The following is an 11,147-nucleotide window of genomic DNA, read 5'->3' as shown; positions in this document are numbered from 1 at the left end:
AGTACAATGCCTGCACTTTAAAGGAGTGGTTTGGGATATTGGCAGTTTGGAGGGATATGTTGTGTATCTTTATACGTATATGCTTCTAAACTGTTGTATTCTGAGCACCTCTGCAAAAGCAGTGATAATGTGTGAGTGTGGTGAAAGTGTTGAATGATGATGAAAGTATTGATTTTCTACAGTTTTTTCTTTTTTGGGTCACCCTGCCTCGGTGGGAGACGACCGACTTGTTGCACACAAAACCTCCTTTACCCCCTCCCTCCAACCCTTCCTAGGCCGAAACTACAGATATATATATATATATATATATATATATATATATATATATATATATATACCCTACCAAATTCATCCACCAATCTCTGCAACTTCTCTTCAGAATCTCCCAAGAGCACAGTGTCATCAGCAAAGAGCAACTGTGACAACTCCCACTTTGTGTGTGATTCTTTATCTTTTAACTCCACGCCTCTTGCCAAGACCCTCGCATTTACTTCTCTTACAACCCCATCTATAAATATATTAAACAACCACGGTGACATCACACATCCTTGTCTAAGGCCTACTTTTACTGGGAAAAAATTTCCCTCTTTCCTACATACTCTAACTTGAGCCTCACTATCCTCGTAAAAACTCTTCACTGCTTTCAGTAACCTACCTCCTACACCATACACTTGCAACATCTGCCACATTGCCCCCCTATCCACCCTGTCATACGCCTTTTCCAAATCCATAAATGCCACAAACACCTCTTTAGCCTTATCCAAATACTGTTCACTTATATGTTTCACTGTAAACACCTGGTCCACACACCCCCTACCTTTCCTGTGTGTGTGTGTGTGTGTGTGTGTGTGTGTGTGTGTGTGTGTGTGTGTGGGTGTGTGTAACCACGAAAGAGTGATATTAATAACACTGCGACTAGCCGAGAATTCGAACCCAAGTCGTTTTGGCCCACCTCAGGGTGAGCGAAAATCACGCATAACGCTCTAACCCACGGGGCCACGCAACCTTACAAGAATGAATCACCCAGAAGAGCTAGGTGTTTTACCATGTGCTAAAAGACAACTCCTGTAGCAGGACACGAAGCCAGTCCCAGGGCTTTCAAGAAAGAATTTCGGCAAGTTCGGCCTTATAACTGCGATCAATGGCACGACTAACAGCAGCAAACGTTTCCGTCGACGGGTCACCTATAAACTCTCTTAAAAAAAACGTTTTCTTTGGCAACCAAACTTTTCCGCTCGCAAAAAAACACTCCTTCCTTGAGACGTGCCTTAAAAGCTGTTGAAGAGCTCTTGATCCAAGAAATTGGAACTTCCTTCTCCTTTCTTGGATCGTATCTAATTACCTCCCATTCCCCAGGCGCTGTTTGACCCCTATAGGTTTAGCCATACCCCGAGAATGTAATAATCGTAGATGTAATGAGCGGGTGTAAGAGTCGCCATGATGCTGGGTGGATATTTAGGAGTGAGAGTGAGGCAGCTGGTTAGTGTAAACATTGACAGCTGGCGTACCCTGTGGCTTGCAGCACCCAGCTGGGGTTGACGTGCCCTACGACCTGCATCGTCTTGCTGGTATTGATGTCCCCTGTGGTGTACATCACCCAGCTGGTGCTGACTTCCCTTGTGACCTACATCACCCGGCTGATTCAGACTTCTCCTGTGGCCTACATCACCCAGCTGATGCTGACGTCACCTGCATCCTGTATCATCTAGCTGGCGCTGACGTCACTTGTAACCCGTATCGCCCAGCTGGTGTTAGGAGATGACCAACAACTCGGTACCCAAGTAACAGATCGATAAAAACTTGATCTGAAAAGGTAAAAATCACAATCTGCGACTTGATAATTGTTCAGAAACTGCGCGAAACTCCCACTTTCCTCTCCGCTTTACGAGAAAAGATAATGCAAATTAGAAAAAAAAACAGAGGAAGGAATTCAAGAAATTGGTCAAGAAAAAACTTTGGCTTACACTAATATAATCTTAATCTCACCTGCCACTCACTCGGAGAATATCGTCTTTAAACGCAAGAAATAAAGTAATAAAAAAGCAAGAATAAAGCTACAGGAATAGGAAAGAAGAGGAAGGGAAAGAAACAAGAAAGATCATACGCAGACATGTTGACACTGGCTGCCGGCAGGAGCCAGCTGTTTTTATTTATGTCTGTAAAGCAAAAGCAGTGAGAAGGTAGTGTTGACAAGACACAGGCGCTGGGTAAGCTTTCATTGTGACAAGTGTTCCTTCTCATATAAAGCTTTTGACAAATCTCGAAGTAGAGCGATGCTTTACCACAACAAAAGCTCGCTCAGTAGCGACGTTCTTTCTTCTCTGCGGTCAGCTGTTGAGTAACAGTACGAAGTCCTCAGTCATAAGACTCAAAGGTACAGCGGCGGGTCATCATATGACTTAGACCCAAGTTAGGTGATATTTGTCATATTTCCTGACGAATCTTACCTGAAATAAGCCACAGGTTGTTGTCGTATGTAACCTAAATTACAGGTCGTCGTCGTCGTTGTTGTGGTGTGTAACCTCAAGGCGACGACTGAAGGAAAATTACAAAAAAAAGAAAAGAAAAAAGAGCGGTGGGGGAGATTTATGTGTCAGAAAAGCGAGTGTGTGTTATCAAGAAACTAATTTTGAGAGTCCTACATCCTTTCATTTTTTGTGTGAGCGTGAAAAATATCGCCGGGCCACCGGTAAGATTTACCGTGGAGATATATATAATTTTTTGGATGAGTGTCTGAGGAAAAAAGAACAGAAATGTGATATGTTAGAGGTAGGGGGAAAGGAGTGATGAAGGGAAGGGGTTGTTGGAGATGTAGGTAAGGGAGGCAGGAGATGAGGGAGATGCTGAAGATTTTCGATTGGAGGTGAGGAGCCCGTGGGATGTGAGGGGAGGATGGAGGTGAAGATGATTGAGATGAGAGGATATGAAGATGATGCGGGAGATAACAGGGATGCTGGAGGTGTTGAAAATGCTAACTGAGATACACTAATATGGTAGACAAGTGCTCTGTACCATGAGTGCAACAACAACAACAACAACAACAACAATAATAACAATAACAACTACAAAGGAACAAGATTTGAAAGCACTTAAGAATAAAAAGACACAACATGACTGGACCGAAACGTCGTCACAGAGAATGTGTCTTCAGATAGGATTTTAAACTTTGAAATCTTGTCTGAAGTCTGCCTGTCTTAGATTTGAAATACTTTTAGATTATGCAGATTCTAACTTGCCATTTTTGACTGAAGACAAAAAAAAAAAAAAGAAAACTTTCACGTAATACCTTGTGGATGCCTTTTCTGATTCACATCGAATTTTCAACCCTAATATTTAAATGCATTATCAACTTATACCGCACTCTGCACTATTCCTGTCGCATACCTTGATTTACAGGGGACTGAGATTATGCAATACAGGGATACCTTTCTCGGATCGCTCAGCGACTGAAATATATTTACTAATTTCCTTGGTTACTTGTTACTGAGGAGGGAAAGGCATGTGGAAGAGTTGAGGGAAGGAAAAGGAGGTTCTATATTATTAAAAAAAGGGAATGGGGAGCTATTATGGAATAGGGATAGATGGATTAGAAGTGGGAAAGTGGGTTTCAGAAGTTGGAAATGGTTTCGGAAGCGGGGAAAGGTTTCGGAGGTGGGAAAAGGTTTCAAAGGTGGGAAAGAGGGTTTTAGAAGTGGGAACTAAGGTTCCAGAAGTTGGAAAGATGGGTTTCAGAAGTGGAGAAAGAGGGTTTCAGGAGTGGGGAAAAAGGGTTACGAGGCACAAGCACGCTCACACCTTGAGTATGCTCCACTTCCTTGGTTTGCCTGTCCCCCCTTTCATCTGCGACTGCTTGACAGAGTGGAGAAGAGAGCAAGACGTCTCATCTCTCTCCTGGACCCATCCTGGATAGATCTGTCATTTCAGCAGAGCCTTCAACAAAGGAGGGATGTGGGTGACCTTACTGTTATGTACAAGGCCAATATTGTCAAAGTACCACACTTGGACTCATTTCGAGGACAGCGTGAAGCAAGTTTCTATACCACAAGACGGTCAGAAAGCAGCAACTTCACTCTGGCTGTACCCTTCTCCAGAGCATCACTTCATCTGAGATCATTTATCCCCAGGATGACTCGAGTATGGAACACATTCGTACAGCATTATGATGTCAACGAGATAAAGTCAGTTGATTAAATGAAAATGCTGGCCCACAGATGGCTCCAACTTCATCCTGTTCCCTACTTGTATGTTTCATAACAATAAAAATGGTTTCAAATGAGCTGATGTAGGTAACAGCTCTTAGCTTGTCAATAAAGTTAGGAATCCTTAACCTGTAAATAGCTTGTCAATAAAGCTAGGGATCCTTAACTTGTCAAACCCTGTGAAAAGGCTTTCAGAAGTGGGAAAGAAGGGTTTCAGAAGTGGGAAAGAAGGGTGTCAGAAGTGGGAAAGAAGGGTGTCAGAAGTGGGAAAGAAGGGTGTCAGAAGTGGGAAAGAAGGGTGTCAGAAGTGGGAAAGAAGGGTGTCAGAAATGGAAAGAAGGGTGTCAGAAGTGGGAAAGAAGGGTGTCAGAAGTGGGAAAGAAGGGTGTCAGAAGTGGGAAAGAAGGGTTTCAGAAGTGGGAAAGAAGGGTGTCAGAAGTGGGAAAGAAGGGTGTCAGAAGTGGGAAAGAAGGGTGTCAGAAGTGGGAAAGAAGGGTGTCAGAAGTGGGAAAGAAAGGTGTCAGAAGTGGGAAAGAAGGGTGTCAGAAGTGGGAAAGATCTCAGAGGTAAGGCATTTTGGAATGGAGTGAAGTGTGGACATGTGGACAGACGCAGCCAAGCCACACGCAAGTCGCATGCGTCGCACTTGCTCCCTCACTGCGGCTCCCAAGATAATATCCTGGCTTACTGCCTGGTCCGTATATTGTCTTAGCAAGCCGCACTGAACGAGCAAGCTAGTCGCATGCGGCTTGCCAGTCGAACGAGTAACTTGCGGCAATAGTGTCATGTAGAATAATTCTGACTTTACGATAAAAAAATGATCGTCATTAAGTTGGGATTGAATAACTAAATTATTGTAGTAATTGTAAGTACTTTTTTTTTAATTGGGAAGTTGATTTCTCACTTTGCTTTAATATGAGAAGCTTTCATGTATCTATATTTCTCAATGTCAAGTGTATCTCTGGCTATACTTGTTAGATTTTGCTCTGTTTATCTGTATCTCCAACAACATTACCGTTCTCCCACACACACACACGACCACCATCACTACCACCACTACTGCACGCCGCCATCACCTCCAGCACCACCACCACCACCACAACACACCAGCAACGTTATCATTACCACCATAACCACCACCACATATCTACACACTCCACCAGCTCCACCACTACCACCACACATACCACACCACCACCACACACACACCGCCACTACCACCACACACACACCGCCACTACCATCACACACCACACCACCACTACCACACACACCACACCACTACTACCACACACACCACACCACTACTACCACACACACCACACCACTACTACCACACACCACACCACCACTACCACATACACCACACTACCACTACCACATACACCACACCACCACTACCACATACACCACACCACCACTACCACATACACCACACCACCACTACCACATACACCACACCACCACTACCACATACACCACACCACCACTACCACATACACCACACCACCACTACCACATACACCACACCACTACTACCACATACACCACACCACTACTACCACACAAACGACACCACCACTAATACCACACACACCACACCACCTCCACGACTACCCAAACCACTTACACAACACTCCACCACCACCACTACTACTACCACCACTACCACCACTACCACCATGTGACTAAACATCCCCTGCCACCACGACAACCACCAGCACCTCCCCCCCTCCTTCACCACCAGAAAAATACAAGACAAGAAAGAAATCCCCCCACATCCGTCAAACCAAAACACACACAACAAAAATTGAAACATCCCAATCAAGAATAAAGAAAATCTGAAACAATTGCCTTTATATCAGAGCTTTTGTTTCCATCTCTTTCAGCTCCCCAGACAAAAGCTCACGATGATAACACACCGGCATTTAAAAAAAAAAATTTAAATACTAATAATAATAATTAGAAATCATGAGAACAAAGAAAACTTCTAGTGAGTTTCCCCTTGAAAAAGACCGACATTATACCTGCCTGTTTGTGTACCAGTGAGTTTTACCAGGTACAATACTACTCTTGTTGATTATAATACTACCAGCTGCTAGGTGGAAGTGGGAGAGACAGAGACAGATAGATAGACAGATAGACAGACATAAGAACATAAGACTGGAGGAACACTGCAGAAGGCCTACTGGCCTGTACAAGGCATCTCGTTAACACAGCCAATTGTCTTTTGAAAAGTGGCTTGGACTACTAGGAATTAGGATACACACACATACGTACTTACGTACGTGTGTGTTTACACACGTACGTACGTACGTGTGTAAACATGGAATTGGTACCACTGAATGTTCAGTAATGTCGAATTTCTTTTATCTGGAGGTTACCTGGAGGTTATTCCGGGGATCAACGCCCCCGCGGCCCGGTCCAAACTCCCGATATCAGGGCCTACTACTACTACTACGTAATACATAATCCGGCACCGACTTTAAGTATCTGTCCAGCTCTCTCTACTACTACTACTACTACTACTAATAATAATAATAATAATAATAATTATAATTTATGTAAGTTAATAATGGCATTCATATCTGAAATATTAGATAATATTACCCCAGATATTACCTCATTCCCAGTCTTCCTTTGTATTCTAAGTCCAAATGCCTCTCTCTAAATCTTCCTCGCATTAATTAAAATCACTCTCTTCTTCCCTCTTTACCCTCCCCCCCTCTCTCTCTCTCTCTCTCTCTCTCTCTCTCTCCCCTTCCCTCTTTTACCCCTTTCATTAACGCGTATTCTCTTTGTTCCTCTCCACATTTAATTTATTTCTTATCCTCTCTGTTATCTTCTTAATTCCTCTTATTCTAACTCGTGTGTGTGTGTGTGTGTGTGTGTGTGTGTGTGTGTGTGTGTGTGTGTGTGTTTGTGTGTGTGTGTGATCCTGTTTGTCTCTATAAGGTGTTCGATTCTCTTTCCCTATATGTAATATTTAATCGGGATGTGACTTGGACCTGCCTAGCATGGGTCAGTAGGCCTGCTACAGTGCTCCTGCCTTCTTAAGTTCTTATAAGACTGACCATAATCACAAATATGGAGTATTTGATCCTTCTCCCGTATAAGGAATATGCGATCCATCCTTCCAGTATGTGGTGTTCAGTCCTCCACTGAGTGTGGTTCTAATCCCATTTATGGATTATTCGATCCCATGTGCGAAATATGTTATCCAATTCCTCAGCTTGGAGTATTCGATCTTCCCTCTCCCGGAAACTTGATCCTCCTCCCGCGTGCGGAATGTGATTCAAGCACCCAACACGGAGCATTTAGAGGCTCGGAACCCATAACACAGTGGCTAATCAGACCAGAGAGCCATTTCGGACAGTCGGGTTCAAATAATTCCACGGTCAGCACTTTGTGCCTTCTGACGGCTCATTAGCGGGTGTCCAGGAGGGAAGGTACGAGGGAGGGAGAGGAGGGTTAGAGATAGGGAGGGAGGGAAGGGGAAGGAAGGGAGGGAGGGAAAAGGGCATGGAAGGGGGGATAGAATGGAGCGAGGGAAAGGAGGAGGAAGGGAGAGAGTGTGAGTGAGAGGGATAGTATGAGGGAGAAAAGGTTGAAGGAAAAGAGAGAGGTATGGTAGGAAGCAGGGAGAGGAAGGGTGGGAGGAAGGCAAGGAAAGATAGATGGAGAAAAAAGATGAAATAATAGAGGATGGGGGAGAGAGGAAACGTAGAAGGAAGAGAGAGCTTGAAATTAGGGAAAAGAAGATAGGAAGGAACAGAAGCAAGGAAAGTAGAGAGAGAAAGACGAGGGAGAGAATAAGAGAAAAAAAATAAGAAAATAGAAGGGTAATAACAAGGAAGAAGGGAGATTAAAGAGAGAGAGAGAGAGAGAGAGAGAATATAAAGGGATCATAAATAGGAGAATAAAAGGGGAAACGAAAATAGCTACTGAAAATATGGAATGGAGAGACGTAAAAGGTGGATGAGTAAGGATGGAAGGGGAGAATTAACTACTCATTTGATACGAGAGAGAGAAAGGGAGGGTAAGGGGAGCGGAAGAGGGGAAAAGCGTGCACAGAAAGTGGGAGGAGACGAGAGAAAAGGGGAAAGAGAGAGAGAGGGAGAGGGGAGAGATGGCAGGACAAAAGGAAGGTTAAAATAGAAGGAAGGAGATGAAGGAACACCTGAAGGAAAAGAGAGGGAAGGCAGAAGGAAGTCGCTAAACGACAATCAATAATGAAAGAAAGCAGGAAGGGTAATAGAAGGTAAAACAAGAGACAATAAAAACTAAGGAAAAGTAAATAAGTTAAAAGAAGAGAGTGGGAAAAAGGAAGAGAAAATGTCTCGAAACGAGAAAGAGGAAGTGGATATAGATTCCATACACCGTTTCAGGGATAGGTACTATAGAACCCATGAAGCAACTAACAAAATGGCACTCCCGTGAGTGGTAAATTACCCTAGTTACCCCAACCACATATAGGAGAGTACAAATAGAGAAAGCAGAGAGCACGAACAGGCGAGTACAAAGTGATGAGTATATATGGAGGGGAAAATGTACACAAATTTATGTAAATTGGACAGCAATTTAACCCCCCCCCACCAAAAAAAATTATTTTTCCAGTGAAATGACTCCACTTATAAAACATGGACGGTAACACGAGTCTTAAAAATCATTTATATTATTTTGTTTAGATCAAATTTGGATACACAGTCTATGGTGATTCAATAGGCTTGAATTTATTATTTACGAGGTCTATTTCTCATTTTATTAATCTGTGGGCGAATAAAAATTCGCAATACCATGGCTAGAACACTCCAGTGGTTTTATCAATACAAATTCCTTGGAGTTGGTAATTTTCGCACCAACTCCAAGGTTGAGGGTCTGATTACCTCATCTTCTGTTTATAGTTCTACTCTCTTCAAATTATGTTCTGGAATTTGTATTGATGAAGCCACTGGATGGCGAAACGTCTACAATAAGATACCCAGATGCTGCACATGTGTCTTAATTTCATGTTTTCGGTATTGTATACTATTCTTGTACAACTACACAAACTCCTTTTCTTTTTCTATAGTTCCTACTTTGTATCGGACTTAGGAAGCCGCTGTGGAGCGAAACGTTTCATTAATAAAGATTTCGAAATGTTCCACTAGTGTCTCATTCTTCAACTTGTCGGTTTTCTGAGCCATTTATCACATTACACAAATAACCCGCTCTTGGGGAACTGAGACATGACGACGTTTCGGTCCAACTTTGAGAAATTAGCCACTCACTTTCTGACAGATTTTGGGAGCATATATGTAGTGTTAGCATTGTTGGCGTTACTAACAATGCACTTTTCAGCCATGTTAGAGATAACAGTCAGCCTATTAACTGGTCCTCTTGTTGATGCTTCACATAGGATCGAAACCTGGTCATTAGTTTTAAACTAATAACCATTTACCTTAAATGCTAATCGAAACATTAGCATTTAAGGAAAAATAAAAGGAAAACTTATGGTTACGTAGTAATTAAAAAAATCGTGAAAAATAAAATGCCATGAAAAATCTTGACATAACTGTAAACTGTACACAACATCACACACACAACAGAATCTCTATTTAAGCTCTCATATTTCCTGTCACAGTCATAATCAAAATACCTGCGTGATATTTGGAGAGCAACGTATTTGTTGTAATGAAGGGAGATGATTAAGCTAATGATGCTTACCGTATGTCAGAACGCAGTAGAGTTGTGTGTGTATGCGTGCGTGGGACTACCTCCGTCGAGTTAGTTACGACAGCGGAACTGTGCTCGCCGTGTTCCAGAGTTATTATTATCTGATTCTGGACGTTTTTACACGGAATGTGACCCACAACAGTCTCTAGGTGACCGTTGTGTGTTACATTCCGTTCCTGTTCGCCACCAAACAACAGTTGCTAGGCGACTGTTGTTTGGTGGCAAACAGGGGTGGAAGCTGTAAAGAGATTCACCTGTACAACTCGCTCAGCCTAGGCTTCAAACTCCGGAATTTTTGGTAGTGAACGATTGCGCTGACCACCGAGCTGCAGCTGTAATAAAATAAATATTAGAAGGCAACTATAACAAATACAATATGTAAAGTGTCCAGAAAGAGAGAGGAGGAGGAGGAGGAGAGGGAGGGAGGGAAGGTGCAAGACAAGAATGGTTGAAGAGAAGAGATAAAGGAAGATCTGAGGGGAAAGAGAGGGAAGGAAGAGTGGGGGAGAGAAAGTGAGTCATTATCATTGGCTAAATATTGTCACTGGAGGATAACATTAAAAGAAAGGGTGAAAAAAGAAATCTATGCGTCACTATTAATTAAAAATATACTTAGAGAATATGAAAAGGAAATTCTTAAAAGTCACTCTACAATATATGATAAACCGCAGTTATTATTGATTCGGCGCAGACTCCTAAAACATCACGTGATCGACCTTGGTAAGTGCAAGAAACCGAGGTACGAAGTGCCTCCCAGAGCTTAAAATTATTACGAATAAACGCTGAGTATGTCAAAAAAATTTCTTGACTAACAGAAAGAAGAAACGAGACATGACAGCCACGGATAAGATTGTGAAACAAAAGAATTGAAAGAGGGAGATTTCGTAAAGAATTCTGCGGAGGAGTGACCTTGATACAGCTGTGAAGGAGCGATGAGGACAGAATTCTGCAAAGATCTTAGCAAAGATTTACAGCATTGAAATGTATTATAAAATGGAGAAATGCTACAAACACAGGAAATGTACATAATTATTATTATTCAAAGAATTCTGAGGACGGCACACTACAGATCACTATAACTTGGATCCTGTAACCACAAATAATTACACACACACACACACACGAGCGGGGTTCCACAGGGGTCAGTCCTAGGACCGGTGCTGTTTCTGGTATTTGTGAACGACATGACGGAAGGAATAGACTCCGAAGTGTCCCTGTTTGCAGTTGATGTGA

This window comes from Cherax quadricarinatus, chromosome 45 (genome assembly GCF_038502225.1).
Source record: "Cherax quadricarinatus isolate ZL_2023a chromosome 45, ASM3850222v1, whole genome shotgun sequence".
NCBI lineage: Eukaryota > Metazoa > Arthropoda > Malacostraca > Decapoda > Parastacidae > Cherax > Cherax quadricarinatus.
This window is presented reverse-complemented; position numbering follows the sequence as displayed.